This window comes from Anomaloglossus baeobatrachus, unplaced genomic scaffold, assembly GCF_048569485.1.
Source record: "Anomaloglossus baeobatrachus isolate aAnoBae1 unplaced genomic scaffold, aAnoBae1.hap1 Scaffold_3781, whole genome shotgun sequence".
Classification (NCBI taxonomy): Eukaryota; Metazoa; Chordata; class Amphibia; order Anura; family Aromobatidae; genus Anomaloglossus; species Anomaloglossus baeobatrachus.
The window spans coordinates 1-12,327 of record NW_027443125.1 but is presented as its reverse complement, the minus strand read 5'-3'; the positions used below and the strand labels follow the sequence as shown (position 1 = coordinate 12,327).

The 12,327-nt window shown below is 45.3% G+C and overlaps 1 pseudogene; it reads left to right on the top strand.

The window, feature by feature from the left end:
* Nucleotides 1-8,469: 8,469 nt before the first annotated feature.
* LOC142274699 (U2 spliceosomal RNA) lies at nt 8,470-8,676 on the top strand (annotated as a pseudogene).
* Nucleotides 8,677-12,327: the final 3,651 nt, after the last annotated feature.

Sequence of the window (12,327 nt, the reverse complement as noted above, 5' to 3'; positions counted from 1 at the left end):
CAACATGCCGTATTGCTATACCCCCGTTCCGACTAACAAACTTCGAGATCGCCCTATTAACCTTCGCCCGCGCCTTGTTCAACCTGTCAACTGACCGCGCTTTCTGCCAACTCTTTCTCGCTACTATCTCTGACCAGACTATCGTTAGACCTGGAAACGACGCCCATAACCGTAACAAATCATGTTTGATGTCCTTTATCAAGATTCGAAAAGGACGCCCACCCAAATCATTCCCCCCGGCATGCAACACTAAGATGTCAGGAGGTCTGTCCAACCGGGCGTATCTATGCACCTCCTGCACCCTAACCCCCGAACACCGAGCCATCGCACGAGAGCCAGGTCCTTCTCAAAACCTAGCTGTCTCCAGTTCCATCTCGCGTCCGCTCGTCGGGCTCCCCAATACACATAAGAGTGGCCAAGGATCCAGACCAGGGAAGGAAGGGGGGGTGCTTCTGCAATACAAAATGTACAGACGACACCATTTTATTGCCTCACCAAACCAAATTGACAAAAAACACACACTCTCACCCCCCCCATTGCTACCCTAATACCCTAATACCCCCCCCTTTTCCCCTCAATTGCCAACAACCACCTGGGGACGTACATACGACTTAAAGCGCTGCGACTTCCACCTACCAATCTGCTTAACTGTCTCCTCCGGTAGGCCGCATATAGAGGCCTCCGTCGCTGCCCCAATCCGAAAGACTTCGGATCTAACCCCAACGACTTCAAACATGCCCTAAAAACACTCACAAATTGGTATCTCGATAAAAAGATATATGTAATAAGGGGCCATCCACCTTCGGACGGATCTGTTGAAAATTCCCGAGACACTTGAACGGGCACATATCAGATGCCACAACCATCCCCAAACGGACTAGTCTACCCACACCTCTCTGATCAGTTTTCGATTTCCTAATCCAAAATTCAACTCCGTTTTCCACTGACATAATGTCACCCCAATCCAAGTCCCCGGGGAACGCCTTACTGGGCGATACCAACTCCCCAACCCGCAGGGCTCCAAAAAACGCCAAAGAAAAGGCTAACTTAAACAAACTCACCTCAAACGGAGATAGACAAACCCCCCACAACGCCCTACCCAGCCGGGTAGGGACCCAGCCCAGCCCAGCTGGGACCCAGTTTGAGCGAGGAACGGAACAAGTCCTTCCCACACCAAGGTTTGCAGGCCCTACCTCAGTCAGGGTTTCACCCACACTCTACAGCTCCGGAATGTCATGCTCTTCAGCCTCCTCCTCCTCCTGCGCATCCTCATCCACTTTACCCTCCACACCAGTCCCAAGCTGGAAGCACTGCAGCACTGCCTCGGCGAAGCGGCAACAGGCTGTGCTGCAGCTAATCTGCATAGGTGACAAACCCCACAATGCAGAAGAGGTGTGGACAGCTCTAAAACAGCATGCAGATCACTGGCTCACACCTCTGAACCTAAAGCCAGGAAAGGTTGTGTGTGACAATGGCCGGAACCTGGTGGCGGCTTTGAGGCGAGGCCAGCTGACACATGTTCCATGCGTGGCCCATGTGCTCAACCTCGTGGTTCAGCGGTTTCTAAACTCATACCCAGAGCTGTCTGATCTGCTGGTAAAAGTTCGCCGCCTGTCTGCACATTTTCGAAAGTCACCTACTGCTTCAGCCGGCCTTGCCGGCTTTCAGCGTCATTTGCATCTTCCGGCTCACAGACTGGTGTGTGATGTCCCCACGCATTGGAATTCAACTCTGCACATGTTGATCAGGATATGTGAGCAGAAGAGGGCAGTTGTTGAGTACCTGCATCACCTAAGCCATCGGGAAATGGGTCAAACTCCACACATAACACCTGAGGAGTGGAGATGGATGTCCGACCTATGTACCATCCTCCAAAACTTTGAGGACTCCACCAAGATGGTGAGCGGCGATGACGCCATTATTAGCGTCACCATACCGCTTCTCTGCCTTCTAAAACGGTCTCTGCTCAAAACCAAACATGATGCATTGCAGGCGGAACACGATGAGTTGGAGCAAGAAACAGTAGTGGGTGTGGGTGATAACACACAGCCCAGCCTCGTCTCATCACAACGTGCAGTGGAGGACTATGACGAGGAGGAAGATGAAGACATGGAGCAACTCTCCGACCAAATTGAGGATATGACATGCATACCAGTCATATGCTCAGTTCAGCGTGGCTGGCCAGAGGACAGGGTAGATGAGGAGGAGGAGGAGGAGAAGGAGGAGGACAGCATGTTCAGTCATCGTGTTGGTCTGGATATTGAAGTGATGGCTGTTAAGAGTCTGGCGCACATGGATGACTTTATGGTAAGCTGCCTGTCTCGTGACCCTCGCGTTAAGAACATCTTGGCCGACAATCATTACTGGTTGGTAACACTGTTAGACCCACGCTACAAGGAGAACTTTATGTCTCTTATTCCCGAGGCGGAGAGGTCAGCCAAAATGCAGCAGTTCTGGAAGGCCATAGTCACGGAAGTAGGCAAAGCATTCCCTTCACAAAACGCTAGCGTCATAATTGTAACACTATTAGTTAAAAGAAAGGGATAAACTGTAAAAAAAACAAAATAAGGCATAACTTTTTTTTAACATCAATTTTTTTTTTTTAGATTTAACCAAAGAATGTGCACATTTGTTATAATAAACAAGTGAAAAATGTTGAAAATCAGTCATCCAAAGGTGTGTGAAAAAAAAATATATATATGGTACCAATAAAAATGTCACTTTGTCCTGCAAAGAATGCAGCCCCCCACATTATTTTTTTCCTCTGTGCGGCCCATACACCCAGCCGAGTTTGAGACCCCCTGCCTTACACTATATAGATATCATGTTCATTCCCCATCTATCTTGCTCAGGAGAGCATCTCCCTCCCCCGGCACCAAGAGCAGCTCATACTGAATTGTTACAATGACTACATTGACACCCCCATACTTTGCACTGACGAGGGGCAAGCACCCCGAAACACCGTGTCTGCAAATTGGGATTCTGATCTGGCTTATATATCCTGAGTCATATTGCAATGGATTGTTGAAAATCCACTTGTGACTTTTAGGATCGCTACTTCCAATAGGTGGCGCTGTGCTAGAGTTTGTCTCCTTTACTGGAGAGACAATTTGTACATTGACTAGTAACACTGCACACAGAAATGCACCTTAATATTCCACTGTTAACCCTTTCCTCCCAGCAGTAACACACAACTCCTCACCTTGATATCATGGTGATTTATGGTCAGAATGACTTCAATGCGATCAGTGATTTCTATTCTAGCTCTGCTCACATAGATTTTATATCCACACTCAACTATAGGCCGTTCTTCATATTTTGGGGGTTTTTAGTCAGATATACTAGTTTGTGCCTGTATAGTATTGGTGTAGATGGGAGTGTAGGGCATGGGTTACATGGCACTGTGGTGGGATACTGATGGGAGGTATTGGTGCTGTGTTTGAGGCTTCTACTGGGTATTTTCCTACAAATACTGGAACAGCTCACTGCTTAGAATGATCCTTCCCAGCTCTATAATATATTATATATACCCCACAATGCAGGCTCACACACACATTTGTCTCAAGTGTGTTGTAGGGACACAGATACAGTCTTGGTCATGTGACTAAAGGCTACTTTACACACTGCGATATCGGTCCTGATATCGCTAGTGTGGGTACCCGCCCCCATCTGTTGCGCGACACGGGCAAATTGCTGCCCATGCTGCACAACACCGAACAGAACCAGTCACACATACTTACCTGCCCGGCGACGTCGCTGTGACCGGCGAACCGCCTCCTTTCTAAGGGGGCGGTTCGTGCGGCGTCACAGCAACGTCACTGAGCGACCGCCCAATAGCAGTGGAGGGGCGGAGATGAGTGGCCGGAACATCCCGCCCACCTCCTTCCTTCCTCATAGCGGCTTTGAGGCAGGTAAGGAGAGGTTCCTCGTTTCTGCGGTGTCACACGGAGCAATGTGTGCTGCCGCAGGAGCGACGAACTACATCGTTACTGCTGCAGTAACGATAATCGAGAATGGAGACCCATGTCACCGATGAGCGATTTTGCACGTTTTTGCAACGATGCAAAATCGCTCATCGGTGTCACACGCAGCAACATCGCTAATGCGGCCGGATGTGCGTCACAAATTCCGTGACCCCAACGACTCCGCATTAGCGATGTCGCAGCGTGTAAAGCCCCCTTTAGTGGGAGTGGTGTACAGGGTCTTAGCAGTAAAGAGTATTCCATATTTCTGCCAGATACCCACAGAGATATTGAAATCTGAAAAAAGAGACTTCTGCTCATTGAAGGTAAGAACTGCTCACATAGCGTTCAACTCCACAGCAAACGTGTGCTCTAGCACTGGCATCTCAGCAGGGATATTCCCCTACTACACATGTGTGTCTGGGTCGCTGTGACAGTTTACAGGACATAACTCAGGGCACCTAGACAGAAGGCAGAGGGACTACTTTCTATTTCTGGTGTAGATCTTAGTACAATATATATATATATACTATTACATGTGACACATGTACCTTGTATTACCATTATTTGCTGTATATGAACCCCTTTTCTCCGGGCATTATTTGTCTATAGCATTTTTCACGAACCTGAGGCAACTGAGAACCCTTCAGTGAAGGAATTCCACTAACCCTCACAATACCAACCAGGGGCCTCCCTGCAGTAACTCAGGTAGTTGTACCCATTCTCTTTCCGCATTCTATGTGTTCTTCTTCTTTCTTCTTTTTTTTCTTTTTTCTTCTTTTTATTTCTATCATGTAGTTCAGGGGTTTATAGATATATGTCCTGCATCTCATATTTCCTTTAGTGGTGCTTCTTACCCATTCTCATATCATTTACCCTAGTATTTCATGATCCTGAGGCGACTGAGAACCCTTTAATAAAGGAATCCTTTTTCACTTGAATTGTCAAGTGATACTTACCAGTGACTATCACGTAATGTTACAGGTAGTTGCATTTTCTTCCTCTTCTTTCTCTCCTTTCTTCTTTGTCACACGGTCCATTGTGTTATAGCCCACGTGTCATGATAACACTTGTACCATCTTTTCATTTAGATTCCACCTACAATTATTTACCGATTCCAGTTCTGAAATAGGCTTTCATCATCTACTCACTAGAATTCTCAAGTGCATAAGGTACTGAGACATATACATGTTCACACCATTATAAAGAACAAAGTATAAACATTGAGGTTTTTCTCACACCCATGTTCCTGTGTTCTTTGATATGATATGTGTTCATTTCCTTCACTATATAGGATTGCAAGTTTTCCATTTGTACCTTAATGGCAATGACGCTATACAATTGAACACATATCATCCTGTTATCCATATAGGTGTGTATTTACCTGCTTGACTATTTTTGGTTGTTTGATCCAGAATGTTTCTCCAGATAGGTCATGTGGAAATTTTCTTTCCTCAGTACAAATGTTTTCACTATGGCTTTGGAAAAATTTTTTGTATGTGCATCATGGTTATTTGACCCATTGTACTCTCAAGTAGCAATATATTGTACTGTTATGTTGTACTATGTACTAATTACGTGTTTATATGGTTTTGTAACCCTTTATGATCTTAGATAACTTTATCCTTGATAAAGACCTAAAAACAAGGTCGAAACGTTGGATGAATTATCCTTTTGCACAAATAAAGAATTTTCAGCATTCCAAGAGTTCTTTTCTTACGTTATTGATCACTAAAGTGTGCCAGAGCTATTTCTATTGAATTGACTCTTATTTTTTCTGAGCACCTGCTATATACACAGTGAGCCAGACATATTCAAGTTTCATTCAGAAGGCAGAGGGAAGCCTTAGCAGCTGAGCCTATATCTTGGCTTGTGAGCATTAGAACAGGCCGGCGATTACAGGGTAACATGAAAAATGTCCAGCTTGCATTATGACTAGAACATGACAATATCCTTTTAAGTACTAACCTATGATGCGTTCCTAAGCAGTTGATGTTATATGTTCTACATTTCATTTTCTGCATACTTTACAAGTAGTAGAATTTGCTTTGATATAGGCAACTGGATTTTCACAATGAAAAGGCAAAGGATAACGCCCGAAAAAGACGCCATACATTATGTCAGTGCCATCACTGACAAACCTGGATTGACCATGAAATACATCAATCCCCTTAAAGGTGAGTTAAAACAAGTTTTAACTAAATTGCCTTAATATTGTCATGCATTAGAATGACTGTCTTAGGTAATGATAAATATTTTCTACAGGAAGAGGAGTGTTTGCTGAAACTGAAATCGAAAAAGGGAGTTTTGTTGCAGAATATCGAGGCGAGCTCACGTATGCACTTACGATGGTAGACAACTACTCGAGATTTATGGTTGTGGTACAAGTCAAAGATCTAATGGCCCATACTGCAGCGAAGGTCTTCCAAGCACACTTATGCAGACCTCATGGCTACTCAGAGAGAGTCCTCACAGATCAAGGCACTGCCTTTGAAGCGGAAATCTTCAAGGACTTCTGCAGCTTTTACCGATGCAGGAAGATGCGCACTACACCCTACCATGCTCAAACCAATGGTTATCAACCTGCTCAGGACTTTACCCCATATTCCAGATGTGGCCTTACAAGTGATTTATAGAGGGTTAACAATACGTTGGGATCACCGGATCTAATCTCCCTTTTTATACACCCTAAAATCTTGTTTGCTTTAGAATAAACAATAACATCATAAAGGTATAGCAGTACCGTTTCAAAGTTTCGGTGTCCCAAGCAGCATTCCATCAGCCTCTGGAAGGTTCCTGGCAAATTGCACAGCTCGAAGGGCATGCTTTTGAACTCGCAGAGACCCATCGGGGTGGCAAAGGCGGTCTTCTCCCGGTCTGCCTCAGCAACGGACACTTGCCAATAGCGACTAGTGAGATCAAGGGTAGAAAAATAATTTGCAGTTCTCAATGCAGCTAGCTATTCCTCAATACAGGGGAGTGGTGCTGTCCTTCTTCTTTAACAGGACCAACGGAGCTGCCCAGAGGCTACAACTGTCACGGATAACCCCAGCCTCCTTCATGTTGCTCAACATGTCCTTGGTACACTGGTAATGTGCAGGTAGTTTTGGCTTATATCTCTCTTTGATGGGTGGGTGTGCACTTGTGGGGATGTAGTGTTTGACCCCTTTTATTCTTCAAAAGTCTAGCGGATGTTTGCTGAAGACTTGCTCGTATTCTTGCACTAGCCTGTAGACCCCCTTCTTGTGATGTGAAGGTGTGGAGTCAGTGCCTACGTGTAATTCCTTACACCACTCCTCTGGCTGACTTGGTGAGCTGTCACTGAATGGGTGGGCTGAAGCAATGGTGGATGCTGCTGTTTGGATAGCATGTGTATCTACTGAGAACAGCTTATCAATGGTGGCAAATCGGAGCAGCTTAATCTCTTGCTCTCCGCAGTTCAACACTCTCATGGGCACTCTTCCCTTCCATATTAATGAATAAAACTATGATGTAAATAGCATATAGATACCCCACAAATGCAGATAAAAGTAGGTTATGGGAAAAGGGGGAAGAGAGAAACAGGAAAATAGTGGAATAAAGTATACCTTCCAGGTGGGAGAGGAAATGGCAGCACAGCCAGTGGAGGTGAAGCAAGGGGAGCCTGCAACTAAAGAGTTGAGAGCGTTATCACATGGTGACTGAGCCTGATTGTAACGGGAGCATAGAGGTGCCGATCCTGTCTTACCTGCGTTGGTGTAGAAGTGGGTGTCCTGTGGTGGAGTCAGCTGTGTGCAGTGGTGGCCGTGGGTTCTTTTATGTGCGACCGTAGTAATAGCTGCGCCCACTTCCTGTATGGGAGTGGAATGCAGTGAGGCTAATGGAACGCACGCCTGCGCATTTGTGTTTAACGTCGCGCATGTGCAGAACGGAGAAAAGGCTGCGCTCACTTCCTAATGAAAGGGAGTGAGACGCAGCTGGGAAGGGAAGGGAAAAGATTAGGGTTTGGGGATGATGAAAGGGCTTTCTACGGGCAAGGATGGCAAAGGGTGGCAGTGACGGAAAGTCAGGCAGCCTGTCCTGTCCTGTCCTGTCCGTCCGTCTTTTTGTATCATGAATTGGAAAGACTGCAAGGGGGAGGGGAGGTGCTTGGAGGAGGAGGAGTTATTCAGATTAATTGCAGTGGGCGGCGGCTGCAAAAAGCATCATTCTTCTTGTTTTTGCTCTGCAAAACAGCCTTTTCAAGGGTTGGCTTGGGTGACAAAATGTCTTCTGTAGGCGTGGGTTTGTCTCCCTCTCCCTAAGATGTGTCCGGTATAGGCCAGGGTGCCACTCAAGGCCGTAACCAATTCGGGTTATAGCTTCTCAGCCTTTTGGCTAAGATCAAGTGTAGTTTCGGAGGACGCTACCTTGGTCGGTACTGGAAGGTGCCTGGGATTGCACGTCTGCCGGCCTTGAGGAAGTGTGTGCGCCTTCTGGTGACACATAGCCCTCTTGTGCCTGGACGGTTCCCAGGCAACGGGAGGCGATCACCTTTGTTATTTTGAAGTCCTACTGATAAACAGAAAAAAAAAAAAATTAAATCTGTTCTTATCAGTTTAATATCTGATACGTCCCCTCTCTGGGGACCATATATTAAATGGATTTTTAGAACAAGGAGATGGAAAAAATCTTGCTCTGTCCACTCCACGCATTGACCTGGTATTGCAGTACCTCCAGGACCGGTGCACCCCTTCTTAACCCAGTTTCCAAAAGCAGAACTCAATTCACCTGATTCAAATGAGCCCCATTAGTGAATTGAAAGAAAGCAAAAACTTTATATGCACCTCAATTTGGCCAATTCACTTTTCACACTTTCACCCTTTTTTTTATCTTTCACACCTTTTACTTGCTTTATTGATGCAAAAGCTGTGCCAAATAGCAAACTCATCTCCACTCAACTTGACCAACTCTGCTATGTCCCGTGCAGTATCTTATTCTCAGTCTTATCTAGATCATTTGCAATTGAATAGAATAGATCCCTTTTGGACACATTGGATTCAGCTGCTGCAGTGACTGCAGGTGTTAGAAGATGCAGACTTGGCATCAGGTGCTGTCTATCAGATTCCACTCCAATTAAAGCTTCCATTGTTTTTCGGTGTTTTCTTTGAGCAATGATGATGTCTTTAGTGATCTGTTGGCTCCCTCTCCTGGAGGAAGAGTTTGCTTGCTCTTGGACTTTCAAAAAGAGAGGTCATGATAGACATTTAGCTTCTGAGCCCAATTGGGGACAGTCATGGGTGATGAATGTTTTGCAACCTGCTGCGAAGCCTGATACCGCAATATAAGGAACGTCAAATACTAAGAATGGGCGGCCTATGAAAGAATTAGTACTTTCATTAAGCATACTTAAACGGTTAATTGGGAATAGACAAACTGTAAAAAGCCCTCTGAGAAAGCCCCTCTCTAACCTTTGTTAGTAAGCTTTTCTGTAGTCTGCCTGTTGATGTATTTTCCGTTTGAACAGTGCACAACATGAAGTGACGGAACACTGGCTTGTCACAATGTCCCCCGCTGACATCACGATAGCGCTGCTGCCTAGAAAGCCAGCTGCGCAGCAGAAGTTGCTCTTTGGGTGGGATGGTGGGCTAATGTATCTATTCCTGCTTGGTGTGAGTTTGACATGATCTAGAGCAACGAGTTCCAGCGGCTAGCGGTTGATTATTGGCTGTAATGGGGCTTTCTGGCTGGTGCCAGCCTTTCTTCTTAGCACACAGGAACCACAATCCCTACACCATGCTTCGATGGATTCTCTCATCCCAGCCCAGTAAAACTACATATTTCACACAGTTATAAGCAGCCCATGGGCATTCACCTGGATTAAAACCCATAACAGCTCATAGACCAAACAATCAATCTACCACTGGACCAAAGACAGGAAGCTAAATCCACTGCCTGCGGTAACTAACTTAATCCTATAGTCTACTCACACAACAAACCCAAGAGAAAGGAAAAAAACATGGCTTCGATTATCCATCCAATGAAAACGCATAACCATTGTGAGCCATTGGACAATGCAATTGCACACATGGTGACATGGTGCACGGCCCAATGAATCAAGTCTGTACTTCATATTCACGGTTTAAGCCCTTGGGTTCTAATGTGTCCAGAGTACATATCCAGAAAGATTCCCTTTCTTTGTGCTAAGCACAAGTCAACAATACGTTGTAAGCAGATTCTATTACCAGTCCCACACCATTTTGTGACGCATAATCGCACAGTGGCCCAATTAAGATTCCAAGTCATCGAACATGTCCCAGCCATACGCAGAGGAGGCGATAGAATTAGGAAGCTCAAAGAAAGGGAATCTTTCTGGATATATACTCTGGGCACGTTGGAACCCAAGGGCTTAAACCATGAATATGAAGAACCGACTTGATTCATTGGGCCGTGCACATTTTTTCTAACGCCCGGTTCTTTTTCGTGTTCACACTATATATGGCTCCAGTATGTATGGAGTTCCATTCTTCCTTGTTTTTTATTTGTCATGTTTGTCTGATTACCTTGTCTAACAGTTTTTTCTCCCCTTTCTTTACCTTCCAGGTTCCCATAGTCACGTGAAATATCCCTGTTGCACTTGATTACGGCTCACTATTCACTATAGGATGTCTTATATCTAACATCACACTCTCACCCATCAGCACTCTATAGGTTTGTATAAGGTATGCGCTTACACATCCGGTCCTCCATAGGTATTTCCACTTATGTAGCACTATCCCTATGATCACTCATAACTCATACCCTTGTAGTCAATTACAGCCTCCTCTCTCCCCTCTCCCCTTCTCCCTTTCCATCTATAATTTTGCCAGTACAATATTAGTTTACATTAGGCACACACTCACATATTCCTTTCCTTAGTGACTTATTGTAATTCACATTCGCATACAATTCTCTATGCCTGCCCCATTACTACATTCATACCTACTTGACCCTATCCTGATACCCCTTGTCTCACCTTGTTGGTCCCTACACCTGTTATCATCTCCTTTCCTGTGTCTGTCTTGTCACACAACACATTTTAGCATATCCCTTGTGCTCCTTATTACCTGTCCTGCCTATTAGAATTATGTCCATTATGTCCATGCATGGCCCAATGAATCAAGTCTGTACTTCATATTCATGGTTTAAGCCTTTGGGTTCCAATGTGCCCAGAGTATATATCCAGAAAGATTCCCTTTCTTTGAGCTTCCTAATTCTATTGCCTCCTCTACGTATGGCTTGGACATGTTCGATGACTTGGAATCTTAATTGGATCACTGTGTGATTATGCGTCACAAAATGGTGTGGGACTGGTAATAGAATCTGCTTACAATGTATTGTTGACTTGTGTTTAGCTCAAAGAAAGAGAATCTTTCTGGATATGTACTCTGGGCACATTAGAACCCAAGGGCTTAAACCGTGAATATGAAGTAAAGACTTGATTCATTGGGCCGTGCACCATGTCACCATGTGTCCAATTGCATTGTCCAATGGCTCACAATGGTTATGCGTTTTCATTGGATGGATAATCGAAGCCATGTTTTTTTCCTTTCTGTTGGGTTTGTTGTGTGAGTAGCCTATAGGATTAAGTTGGTTACCGCAGGCAGTGGATTTAACTTCCTGTCTTTGGTCCAGTGGTAGATGGATTGTCTGGTCTATGAGCTGTTATTGGTTTGAATGCAGGTGAATGCCCATGGGCTGCTTATGACTGTGTAAAATATGTAGTTTTACTGGGCTGGGATGAGAGAATCCATTGAAGCATGGTGTAGGGATTGTGGTTCCTGTGTGCTAAGAAGAGAGGCTGGCACCAGCCAGAAAGCCCCATTGCAGCCAATAATCACTTAATAACTTTTTCAACTTGTCATCATATGGGAGGCCTTCCATTCCTTGTAGTAGTCTAGTTGCCCACCTTTGAACTGACTCTAACTTCTGAATGTCCTTTTTAAAATGTGGAGCCCAAAACTGGTTCCCATATTCCAGATGTAGCCTTACAAGTGATTTATAGAGGTTGATCATCTTTACTTATCATTTAAAACTTTCAAACTGGTACACTCAACACATAAAGCCCCCCCCTTTTAAAGAGTAGTTTCCCTGTACCTAAGTGGGGGTCTACCTAGGTTGGAGCGAGTGGACCTTCGGGGTCCGGTGTCAGTGGTGACAGGCAGTGGGGCAGAGGGAACAGTCAGTTCCTTCTCCCTGCTATCATGTGGGGCAGGCGGAGGCGTAGGGGAGCTGGGTACAGGTACATCCCTGGGCACTGGCTCGCGGTTAACCGTTTCCATCATTTCTTCATCCACGGGTTGTGGGAACAGTATCACTGGAAGGATCACCGCACCGTTCTGTGTAGGCCAGTCTGCTGGAAAATCAC